General features: G+C 39.8%; 1 long non-coding RNA gene across 1 annotated transcript; it reads right to left on the bottom strand.

The window, feature by feature from the left end:
- Nucleotides 1-3: 3 nt before the first annotated feature.
- LOC128214259 (uncharacterized) lies at nt 4-11874 on the bottom strand. Its single transcript, XR_008257889.1, has 11 exons — nt 11760-11874; nt 10312-10427; nt 9928-10047; nt 8911-9026; nt 8526-8645; nt 6232-6347; nt 5848-5967; nt 4186-4301; nt 3802-3921; nt 300-415; nt 4-34 (listed from the first exon to the last, which is right to left on the bottom strand). It is a non-coding gene; the product is annotated as an uncharacterized LOC128214259 (long non-coding RNA).
- Nucleotides 11875-13830: the final 1956 nt, after the last annotated feature.

The raw sequence follows: 13830 nt of genomic DNA, 5'->3' as shown, positions 1-13830 counted from the left end.
ACACACGCTTCCAAGATGACACAGTTCAATTTGTCTGTAAAGAAAAGATATCAATCATATTGGATCAATATGCAATATTCTTAAAAAATGAAAAACATTGTAGGATTTTATATATAAACTAGAAATGCGCTATGTGACGAAACCAGGTTGTAATGATAAGCTTTCACAATGAAAACATCTTTGAAAACAAGAAGAGATGAAAATCAGTATGGTTGAATTTGAAGTACAAATTTTCAAAACAAGTCATGCTTCTTTTTGCAGAAATGTTGTTTCTGAGATTCTTTGGGTACAGTTCTTACCGGCTATTAATGTTTAAGTCAGTAGGACGGCTGCTGCAGGTATCTAGATGTTGTCACGGTTGGACCTCGAGATCATTGACTCCAACAATTAAATACAGCGCCTCCCACCGGTGGTCCTATAAATAAAAATTCACATTCACCAAAAGGCTAGCCCCATAAATATACAGGGAGACACCTCTACGGTGGTACCAAAAATATGTATGAAGCTCTAAATACACATTTTACACAGGAGTAGTCCTATGAATAAATATGTATTTTACACCCGAGGGCAGCCCCTAAAAATTATTATGGAGATTTACCGTGAGTGGCACCAGAAATTAACCTGGGCAATACTCCGCGGCTCAATCCATAGTCAAGGGATTTCTTTGAGTAAAACCCATGAGTGTGCGGCACCATCAATTAATATATGGGCACACCCCATGGGTACACCCATAGGTAAAAAATGAGCTGGTCCTATGAATAAATATGTATTTTACACCCGAGGACAACCCCTAAAATTATTATGGAGATTTACCGTGAGTGGCACCAGAAATTAATCTGGGCAATACTCCGCGGCTCAATCCATAGTCAAGGATTTCTTTGAGTAAAACCCATGTGTGGCACCATCAATTAATATATGGGCATACCACATGGGTAAACCCATAGGTAAAAAATGAGCTGGACCTATGAATAAATATGTATTTTACACCCGAGGACAACCCCTAAAATTATTATGGAGATTTACCGTGAGTGGCACCAGAAATTAATCTGGGCAATACTCCGCGGCTCAATCCATAGTCAAGGGATTTCTTTGAGTAAAACCCATGTGTGGCACCATCAATTAATATATGGGCATACCCCATGGGTACACCCATAGGTAAAAAATGAGCTGGACCTATGAATAAATATGTATTTTACACCCGAGGACAACCCCTAAAATTATTATGGAGATTTACCGTGAGTGGCACCAGAAATTAATCTGGGCAATACTCCGCGGCTCAATCCATAAGACATATCTCTAAAAGCGATGGCTCCATAAATAAATAAGGTACCATAAATAAGGAGGTTCCTGTGAATGGCCCAATGCAGTTTTAATTCAGGCAATGTCACCGGCTGGTGGTTGGATAGAATTCTGTTGACACACGCTTCCAAGATGACACAGTTCAATTTGTCTGTAAAGAAAAGATATCAATCATATTGGATCAATATGCAATATTCTTAAAAAATGAAAATCATTGTAGGATTTTATAAATAAACTAGAAATGCGCTATGTGACGAAACCAGGTTGTAATGATAAGCTTTCACAATGAAAACATCTTTGAAAACAAGAAGAGATGAAAATCAGTATGGTTGAATTTGAAGTACAAATTTTCAAAACAAGTCATGCTTCTTTTTGCAGAAATGTTGTTTCTGAGATTCTTTGGGTACAGTTCTTACCGGCTATTAATGTTTAAGTCAGTAGGACGGCTGCTGCAGGTATCTAGATGTTGTCACGGTTGGACCTCGAGATCATTGACTCCAACAATTAACTACAGCGCCTCCCACCGGTGGTCCTATAAATAAAAATTCACATTCACCAAAAGGCTAGCCCCATAAATATACAGGGGGACACCTCTACGGTGGTACCAAAAATATGTATAAAGCTCTAAATACACATTTTACACAGGAGTGGTCCTATGAATAAATATGTATTTTACACCCGAGGACAGCCCCTAAAAATTATTATGGAGATTTACCGTGAGTGGCACCAGAAATTAACCTGGGCAATACTCCGCGGCTCAATCCATAGTCAAGGGACTTCTTTGAGTAAAACCCATGGGTGGCACCATCAATTAATATATGGGCATACCCCATGGGTACAGCCATAGGTAAAAAATGAGCTGGTCCTATGAATAAATATGTATTTTACACCCGAGGACAGCACCTAAAATTATTATGGAGATTTACCGTGAGTGGCACCAGAAATTAATCTGGGCAATACTCCGCGGCTCAATCCATAGTCAAAGGATTTCTTTGAGTAAAACCCATGGGTGGCACCATCAATTAATATATGGGCATACCCCATGGGTACACCCATAGGTAAAAAATGAGCTGGACCTATGAATAAATATGTATTTTACACCCGAGGACAGCCCCTAAAATTATTATGGAGATTTACCGTGAGTGGCACCAGAAATCAATCTGGGCAATACTCCGCGGCTCAATCCATAGTCAAAGGATTTCTTTGAGTAAAACCCATGGGTGGCACCATCAATTAATATATGGGCATACCCCATGGGTACACCCATAGGTAAAAAATGAACTGGACCTAGGAATAAATATGCATTTTACACCCGAGGACAGCCCCTAAAATTATCATGGAGATTTACCGTGAGTGGCACCAGAAATTAATCTGGGCAATACTCCGCGGCTCAATCCATAGTCAAAGGATTTCTTTGAGTAAAACCCATGGGTGGCACCATCAATTAATATATGGGCATACCCCATGGGTACACCCATAGGTAAAAAATGAGCTGGACCTAGGAATTAATATGCATTTTACACCCGAGGACAACCCCTAAAATTATTATGGAGATTTACCGTGAGTGGCACCAGAAATTAATCTGGGCAATACTCCGCGGCTCAATCCATAGTCAAGGGATTTCTTTGAGTAAAACCCATGGTTGGCACCATCAATTAATATATGGGCATACCCCATGGGTACACCCATAGGTAAAAAATGAGCTGGACCTATGAATAAATATGTATTTTACACCCGAGGACAGCCCCTAAAATTATTATGGAGATTTACCGTGAGTGGCACCAGAAATTAATCTGGGCAATACTCCGCGGCTCAATCCATAGTCAAAGGATTTCTTTGAGTAAAACCCATGGGTGTGTGGCACCATCAATTAATATATGGGCATACCCCATGGGTACACCCATAGGTAAAAAATGAGCTGGACCTAGGAATTAATATGCATTTTACACCCGAGGACAGCCCCTAAAATTATTATGGAGATTTACCGTGAGTGGCACCAGAAATTAATCTGGGCAATACTCCGCGGCTCAATCCATAGTCAAGGGATTTCTTTGAGTAAAACCCATGGGTGGCACCATCAATTAATATATGGGCATACCCCATGGGTACACCCATAGGTAAAAAATGAGCTGGACCTATGAATAAATATGTATTTTACACCCGAGGACAACCCCTAAAATTATTATGGAGATTTACCGTGAGTGGCACCAGAAATTAATCTGGGCAATACTCCGCGGCTCAATCCATAGTCAAAGGATTTCTTTGAGTAAAACCCATGTGTGGCACCATCAATTAATATATGGGCATACCCCATGGGTACACCCATAGGTAAAAAATGAGCTGGACCTATGAATAAATATGTATTTTACACCCGAGGACAACCCTAATATTATTATGGAGATTTACCGTGAGTGGCACCAGAAATTAATCTGGGCAATACTCCGCGGCTCAATCCATAAGACATATCTCTAAAAGCGATGGCTCCATAAATAAATAAGGTACCATAAATAAGGAGGTTCCTGTGAATGGCCCAATGCAGTTTTAATTCTGGCAATGTCACCGGCTGGTGGTTGGATAGAATTCTGTTGACACACGCTTCCAAGATGACACAGTTCAATTTGTCTGTAAAGAAAAGATATCAATCATATTGGATCAATATGCAATATTCTTAAAAAATGAAAAACATTGTAGGATTTTATATATAAACTAGAAATGCGCTATGTGACGAAACCAGGTTGTAATGATAAGCTTTCACAATGAAAACATCTTTGAAAACAAGACAGGTGAAAATCAGTATGGTTGAATTTGAAGTACAAATTTTCAAAACAAGTCATGCTTCTTTTTGCAGAAATGTTGTTTCTGAGATTCTTTGGGTACAGTTCTTACCGGCTATTAATGTTTAAGTCAGTAGGACGGCTGCTGCAGGTATCTAGATGTTGTCACGGTTGGACCTCGAGATCATTGACTCCAACAATTAAATACAGCGCCTCCCACCGGTGGTCCTATAAATAAAAATTCACATTCACCAAAAGGCTAGCCCCATAAATATACAGGGAGACACCTCTACGGTGGTACCAAAAATATGTATGAAGCTCTAAATACACATTTTACACAGGAGTGGTCCTATGAATAAATATGTATTTTACACCCGAGGACAGCCCCTAAAAATTATAATGGAGATTTACTGTGAGTGGCACCAGAAATTAACCTGGGCAATACTCCGCGGCTCAATCCATAGTCAAGGGACTTCTTTGAGTAAAACCCATGGTTGGCACCATCAATTAATATATGGGCATACCCCATGGGTACACCCATAGGTAAAAGATGAGCTGGTCCTATGAATCAATATGTATTTTACACCCGAGGACAACCCCTAAAATTATTATGGAGATTAACCGTGAGTGGCACCAGAAATTAATCTGGGCAATACTCCGCGGCTCAATCCATAGTCAAAGGATTTCTTTGAGTAAAACCCATGTGTGGCACCATCAATTAATATATGGGCATACCCCATGGGTACACCCATAGGTAAAAAATGAGCTGGACCTATGAATAAATATGTATTTTACACCCGAGGACAGCCCCTAAAATTATTATGGAGATTTACCGTGAGTGGCACCAGAAATTAATCTGGGCAATACTCCGCGGCTCAATCCATAGTCAAAGGATTTCTTTGAGTAAAACCCATGTGTGGCACCATCAATTAATATATGGGCATACCCCATGGGTACACCCATAGGTAAAAAATGAGCTGGACCTATGAATAAATATGTATTTTACACCCGAGGACAACCCCTAAAATTATTATGGAGATTTACCGTGAGTGGCACCAGAAATTAATCTGGGCAATACTCCGCGGCTCAATCCATAGTCAAAGGATTTCTTAGAGTAAAACCCATGTGTGGCACCATCAATTAATATATGGGCATACCCCATGGGTACACCCATAGGTAAAAAATGAGCTGGACCTATGAATAAATATGTATTTTACACCCGAGGACAACCCCTAAAATTATTATGGAGATTTACCGTGAGTGGCACCAGAAATTAATCTGGGCAATACTCCGCAGCTCAATCCATAGTCAAAGGATTTCTTTGAGTAAAACCCATGTGTGGCACCATCAATTAATATATGGGCATACCCCATGGGTACACCCATAGGTAAAAAATGAGCTGGTCCTTTGAATAAATATGTATTTTACACCCGAGGACAACCCCTAAAATTATTATGGAGATTTACCGTGAGTGGCACCAGAAATTAATCTGGGCAATACTCCGCGGCTCAATCCATAGTCAAAGGATTTCTTTGAGTAAAACCCATGGGTGGCACCATCAATTAATATATGGGCATACCCCATGGGTACACCCATAGGTAAAAAATGAGCTGGACCTATGAATAAATATGTTATTTTACACCCGAGGACAACCCCTAAAATTATTATGGAGATTTACCATGAGTGGCACCAGAAATTAATCTGGGCAATACTCCGCGGCTCAATCCATAAGACATATCTCTAAAAGCGATGGCTCCATAAATAAATAAGGTACCATAAATAAGGAGGTTCCTGTGAATGGCCCAATGCAGTTTTAATTCTGGCAATGTCACCGGCTGGTGGTTGGATAGAATTCTGTTGACACACGCTTCCAAGATGACACAGTTCAATTTGTCTGTAAAGAAAAGATATCAATGATATTGGATTAATATGCAATATTCTTAAAAAATGAAAAACATTGTAGGATTTTATATATAAACTAGAAATGCGCTATGTGACGAAACCAGGTTGTAATGATAAGCTTTCACAATGAAAACATCTTTGAAAACAAGACAGGTGAAAATCAGTATGGTTGAATTTGAAGTACAAATTTTCAAAACAAGTCATGCTTCTTTTTGCAGAAATGTTGTTTCTGAGATTCTTTGGGTACAGTTCTTACCGGCTATTAATGTTTAAGTCAGTAGGACGGCTGCTGCAGGTATCTAGATGTTGTCACGGTTGGACCTCGAGATCATTGACTCCAACAATTAAATACAGCGCCTCCCACCGGTGGTCCTATAAATAAAAATTCACATTCACCAAAAGGCTAGCCCCATAAATATACAGGGAGACACCTCTACGGTGGTACCAAAAATATGTATGAAGCTCTAAATACACATTTTACACAGGAGTGGTCCTATGAATAAATATGTATTTTACACCCGAGGACAGCCCCTAAAAATTATTATGGAGATTTACCGTGAGTGGCACCAGAAATTAACCTGGGCAATACTCCGCGGCTCAATCCATAGACAAGGGACTTCTTTGAGTAAAACCCATGGTTGGCACCATCAATTAATATATGGGCATACCCCATGGGTACACCCATAGGTAAAAAATGAGCTGGTCCTATGAATAAATATGTATTTTACACCCGAGGACAGCCCCTAAAATTATTATGGAGATTTACCGTGAGTGGCACCAGAAATTAATCTGGGCAATACTCCGCGGCTCAATCCATAGTCAAAGGATTTCTTTGAGTAAAACCCATGAGTGGCACCATCAATTAATATATGGGCATACCCCATGGGTACACCCATAGGTAAAATATGAGCTGGACCTATGAATAAATATGTATTTTACACCCGAGGACAACCCCTAAAATTATTATGGAGATTTACCGTGAGTGGCACCAGAAATTATTCTGGGCAATACTCCGCGGCTCAATCCATAGTCAAGGGACTTCTTTGAGTAAAACCCATGGTTGGCACCATCAATTAATATATGGGCATACCCCATGGGTACACCCATAGGTAAAAAATGAGCTGGTCCTATGAATAAATATGTATTTTACACCCGAGGACAGCCCCTAAAATTATTATGGAGATTTACCGTGAGTGGCACCAGAAATTAATCTGGGCAATACTCCGCGGCTCAATCCATAGTCAAAGGATTTCTTTGAGTAAAACCCATGTGTGGCACCATCAATTAATATATGGGCATACCCCATGGGTACACCCATAGGTAAAAAATGAGCTGGAACTATGAATAAATATGTATTTTACACCCGAGGACAACCCCTAAAATTATTATGGAGATTTACCGTGAGTGGCACCAGAAATTAATCTGGGCAATACTCCGCGGCTCAATCCATAGTCAAAGGATTTCTTTGAGTAAAACCCATGTGTGGCACCATCAATTAATATATGGGCATACCCCATGGGTACACCCATAGGTAAAAAATGACCTGGACCTATGAATAAATATGTATTTTACACCCGAGGACAACCCCTAAAATTATTATGGAGATTTACCGTGAGTGGCACCAGAAATTAATCTGGGCAATACTCCGCGGCTCAATCCATAGTCAAAGGATTTCTTAGAGTAAAACCCATGTGTGGCACCATCAATTAATATATGGGCATACCCCATGGGTACACCCATAGGTAAAAAATGAGCTGGACCTATGAATAAATATGTATTTTACACCCGAGGACAACCCCTAAAATTATTATGGAGATTTACCGTGAGTGGCACCAGAAATTAATCTGGGCAATACTCCGCGGCTCAATCCATAGTCAAAGGATTTCTTTGAGTAAAACCCATGGGTGGCACCATCAATTAATATATGGGCATACCCAAAGGGTACACCCATAGGTAAAAAATGAGCTGGTCCTATGAATAAATATGTATTTTACACCCGAGGACAATCCCTAAAATTATTATGGAGATTTACCGTGAGTGGCACCAGAAATTAATCTGGGCAATACTCCGCGGCTCAATCCATAGTCAAAGGATTTCTTTGAGTAAAACCCATGTGTGGCACCATCAATTAATATATGGGCATACCCCATGGGTACACCCATAGGTAAAAAATGAGCTGGTCCTATGAATAAATATGTATTTTACACCCGAGGACAACCCCTAAAATTATTATGGAGATTTACCGTGAGTGGCACCAGAAATTAATCTGGGCAATACTCCGCGGCTCAATCCATAGTCAAAGGATTTCTTTGAGTAAAACCCATGGGTGGCACCATCAATTAATATATGGGCATACCCCATGGGTACACCCATAGGTAAAAAATGAGCTGGACCTATGAATAAATATGTATTTTACACCCGAGGACAACCCCTAAAATTATTATGGAGATTTACCGTGAGTGGCACCTGAAATTAATCTGGGCAATACTCCGCGGCTCAATCCATAAGACATATCTCTAAAAGCGATGGCTCCATAAATAAATAAGGTACCATAAATAAGGAGGTTCCTGTGAATGGCCCAATGCAGTTTTAATTCTGGCAATGTCACCGGCTGGTGGTTGGATAGAGTTCTGTTGACACACGCTTCCAAGATGACACAGTTCAATTTGTCTGTAAAGAAAAGATATCAATCATATTGGATCAATATGCAATATTCTTAAAAAATGAAAAACATTGTAGGATTTTATATATAAACTAGAAATGCGCTATGTGACGAAACCAGATTGTAATGATAAGCTTTCACAATGAAAACATCTTTGAAAACAAGAAGAGATGAAAATCAGTATGGTTGAATTTGAAGTACAAATTTTCAAAACAAGTCATGCTTCTTTTTGCAGAAATGTTGTTTCTGAGATTCTTTGGGTACAGTTCTTACCGGCTATTAATGTTTAAGTCAGTAGGACGGCTGCTGCAGGTATCTAGATGTTGTCACGGTTGGACCTCGAGATCATTGACTCCAACAATTAAATACAGCGCCTCCCACCGGTGGTCCTATAAATAAAAATTCACATTCACCAAAAGGCTAGCCCCATAAATATACAGGGAGACACCTCTACGGTGGTACCAAAAATATGTATGAAGCTCTAAATACACATTTTACACAGGAGTGGTCCTATGAATAAATATGTATTTTACACCCGAGGACAGCCCCTAAAAATTATTATGGAGATTTACCGTGAGCGGCACCAGAAATTAACCTGGGCAATACTCCGCGGCTCAATCCATAGTCAAGGGACTTCTTTGAGTAAAACCCATGGTTGGCACCATCAATTAATATATGGGCATACCCCATGGGTACACCCATAGGTAAAAAATGAGCTGGTCCTATGAATAAATATGTATTTTACACCCGAGGACAGCCCCTAAAATTATTATGGAGATTTACCGTGAGTGGCACCAGAAATTAATCTGGGCAATACTCCGCGGCTCAATCCATAGTCAAAGGATTTCTTTGAGTAAAACCCATGTGTGGCACCATCAATTAATATATGGGCATACCCCATGGGTACACCCATAGGTAAAAAATGAGCTGGACCTATGAATAAATATGTATTTTACACCCGAGGACAGCCCCTAAAAATTATAATGGAGATTTACCGTGAGTGGCACCAGAAATTAATCTGGGCAATACTCCGCGGCTCAATCCATAGTCAAAGGATTTCTTTGAGTAAAACCCATGTGTGGCACCATCAATTAATATATGGGCATACCCCATAGGTAACAAAAGAGCTGGACCTATGAATAAATATGTATTTTACACCCGAGGACAACCCCTAAAATTATTATGGAGATTTACCGTGAGTGGCACCAGAAATTAATCTGGGCAATACTCCGCGGCTCAATCCATAAGACATATCTCTAAAAGCGATGGCTCCATAAATAAATAAGGTACCATAAATAAGGAGGTTCCTGTGAATGGCCCAATGCAGTTTTAATTCAGGCAATGTCACCGGCTGGTGGTTGGATAGAATTCTGTTGACACACGCTTCCAAGATGACACAGTTCAATTTGTCTGTAAAGAAAAGATATCAATCATATTGGATCAATATGCAATATTCTTAAAAAATGAAAAACATTGTAGGATTTTATATATAAACTAGAAATGCGCTATGTGACGAAACCAGGTTGTAATGATAAGCTTTCACAATGAAAACATCTTTGAAAACAAGACAGGTGAAAATCAGTATGGTTGAATTTGAAGTACAAATTTTCAAAACAAGTCATGCTTCTTTTTGCAGAAATGTTGTTTCTGAGATTCTTTGGGTACAGTTCTTACCGGCTATTAATGTTTAAGTCAGTAGGACGGCTGCTGCAGGTATCTAGATGTTGTCACGGTTGGACCTCGAGATCATTGACTCCAACAATTAAATACAGCGCCTCCCACCGGTGGTCCTATAAATAAAAATTCACATTCACCAAAAGGCTAGCCCCATAAATATACAGGGAGACACCTCTACGGTGGTACCAAAAATATGTATGAAGCTCTAAATACACATTTTACACAGGAGTGGTCCTATGAATAAATATGTATTTTACACCCGAGGACAGCCCTTAAAAATTATTATGGAGATTTACCGTGAGTGGCACCAGAAATTAACCTGGGCAATACTCCGCGGCTCAATCCATAGTCAAGGGACTTCTTTGAGTAAAACCCATGGTTGGCAACATCAATTAATATATGGGCATACCCCATGGGTACATCCATAGGTAAAAAATGAGCTGGTCCTATGAATAAATATGTATTTTACACCCGAGGACAGCCCCTAAAATTATTATGGAGATTTACCGTGAGTGGCACCAGAAATTAATCTGGGCAATACTCCGCGGCTCAATCCATAGTCAAAGGATTTCTTTGAGTAAAACCCATGGGTGGCACCATCAATTAATATATGGGCATACCCCATGGGTATACCCATAGGTAAAAAATGAGCTGGTCCTATGAATAAATATGTATTTTACACCCGAGGACAACCCCTAAAATTATTATGGAGATTTACCGTGAGTGGCACCAGAAATTAATCTTGGCAATACTCCGCGGCTCAATCCATAGTCAAAGGATTTCTTTGAGTAAAACCCATGGGTGGCACCATCAATTAATATATGGGCACCCCATGGGTACACCCATAGGTAAAAAATGAGCTGGACCTATGAATAAATATGTATTTTACACCCGAGGACAACCCCTAAAATTATTATGGAGATTTACCGTGAGTGGCACCAGAAATTAATCTGGGCAATACTCCGCGGCTCAATCCATAGTCAAAGGATTTCTTTGAGTAAAACCCATGTGTGGCACCATCAATTAATATATGGGCATACCCCATGGGTACACCCATAGGTAAAAAATGAGCTGGACCTATGAATAAATATGTATTTTACACCCGAGGACAACCCCTAAAATTATTATGGAGATTTACCGTGAGTGGCACCAGAAATTAATCTGGGCAATACTCCGCGGCTCAATCCATAGTCAAAGGATTTCTTTGAGTAAAACCCATGTGTGGCACCATCAATTAATATATGGGCATACCCCATGGGTACACCCATAGGTAAAAAATGAGCTGGACCTATGAATAAATATGTATTTTACACCCGAGGACAACCCCTAATATTATTATGGAGATTTACCGTGAGTGGCACCAGAAATTAATCTGGGCAATACTCCGCGGCTCAATCCATAAGACATATCTCTAAAAGCGATGGCTCCATAAATAAATAAGGTACCATAAATAAGGAGGTTCCTGTGAATGGCCCAATGCAGTTTTAATTCTGGCAATGTCACCGGCTGGTGGTTGGATAGAATTCTGTTGACACACGCTTCCAAGATGACACAGTTCAATTTGTCTGTAAAGAAAAGATATCAGTCATATTGGATCAATATGCAATATTCTTAAAAAATGAAAAACATTGTAGGATTTTATATATAAACTAGAAATGCGCTATGTGACGAAACCAGGTTGTAATGATAAGCTTTCACAATGAAAACATCTTTGAAAACAAGACAGGTGAAAATCAGTATGGTTGAATTTGAAGTACAAATTTTCAAAACAAGTCATGCTTCTTTTTGCAGAAATGTTGTTTCTGAGATTCTTTGGGTACAGTTCTTACCGGCTATTAATGTTTTAGTCAGTAGGACGGCTGCTGCAGGTATCTAGATGTTGTCACGGTTGGACCTCGAGATCATTGACTCCAACAATTAAATACAGCGCCTCCCACCGGTGGTCCTATAAATAAAAATTCACATTCACCAAAAGGCTAGCCCCATAAATATACAGGGAGACACCTCTACGGTGGTACCAAAAATATGTATGAAGCTCTAAATACACATTTTACACAGGAGTGGTCCTATGAATAAATATGTATTTTACACCCGAGGACAGCCCCTAAAAATTATAATGGAGATTTACCGTGAGTGGCACCAGAAATTAACCTGGGCAATACTCCGCGGCTCAATCCATAGTCAAGGGACTTCTTTGAGTAAAACCCATGGTTGGCACCATCAATTAATATATGGGCATACCCCATGGGTACACCCATAGGTAAAAGATGAGCTGGTCCTATGAATCAATATGTATTTTACACCCGAGGACAACCCCTAAAATTATTATGGAGATTAACCGTGAGTGGCACCAGAAATTAATCTGGGCAATACTCCGCGGCTCAATCCATAGTCAAAGGATTTCTTTGAGTAAAACCCATGTGTGGCACCATCAATTAATATATGGGCATACCCCATGGGTACACCCATAGGTAAAAAATGAGCTGGACCTATGAATAAATATGTATTTTACACCCGAGGACAGCCCCTAAAATTATTATGGAGATTTACCGTGAGTGGCACCAGAAATTAATCTGGGCAATACTCCGCGGCTCAATCCATAGTCAAAGGATTTCTTTGAGTAAAACCCATGTGTGGCACCATCAATTAATATATGGGCATACCCCATGGGTACACCCATAGGTAAAAAATGAGCTGGACCTATGAATAAATATGTATTTTACACCCGAGGACAACCCCTAAAATTATTATGGAGATTTACCGTGAGTGGCACCAGAAATTAATCTGGGCAATACTCCGCGGCTCAATCCATAGTCAAAGGATTTCTTAGAGTAAAACCCATGTGTGGCACCATCAATTAATATATGGGCATACCCCATGGGTACACCCATAGGTAAAAAATGAGCTGGACCTATGAATAAATATGTATTTTACACCCGAGGACAACCCCTAAAATTATTATGGAGATTTACCGTGAGTGGCACCAGAAATTAATCTGGGCAATACTCCGCAGCTCAATCCATAGTCAAAGGATTTCTTTGAGTAAAACCCATGTGTGGCACCATCAATTAATATATGGGCATACCCCATGGGTACACCCATAGGTAAAAAATGAGCTGGTCCTTTGAATAAATATGTATTTTACACCCGAGGACAACCCCTAAAATTATTATGGAGATTTACCGTGAGTGGCACCAGAAATTAATCTGGGCAATACTCCGCGGCTCAATCCATAGTCAAAGGATTTCTTTGAGTAAAACCCATGGGTGGCACCATCAATTAATATATGGGCATACCCCATGGGTACACCCATAGGTAAACAAGAGCACCGCGGAGTGGGTGCCAACGCTCGTCTGTTTTTTCCAAGTCGAAAAGGGGGGATAACTCAATATTAATTAAAGGCAAAATTATATGACCTGCTATAAACATGCATAGTGTTAATAGGAACACGTGTAGCAAGTTTAATGTGAAAATGTTGAACGGTTTTTGAGTTATGAGGTAAGGTTAAAGTTTTTG

This window comes from Mya arenaria, chromosome 13 (genome assembly GCF_026914265.1).
Source record: "Mya arenaria isolate MELC-2E11 chromosome 13, ASM2691426v1".
Classification (NCBI taxonomy): domain Eukaryota; kingdom Metazoa; phylum Mollusca; class Bivalvia; order Myida; family Myidae; genus Mya; species Mya arenaria.
The sequence above is the reverse complement of the archived record's forward strand: the minus strand, read 5'-3'. Positions and strand labels throughout refer to the sequence as shown.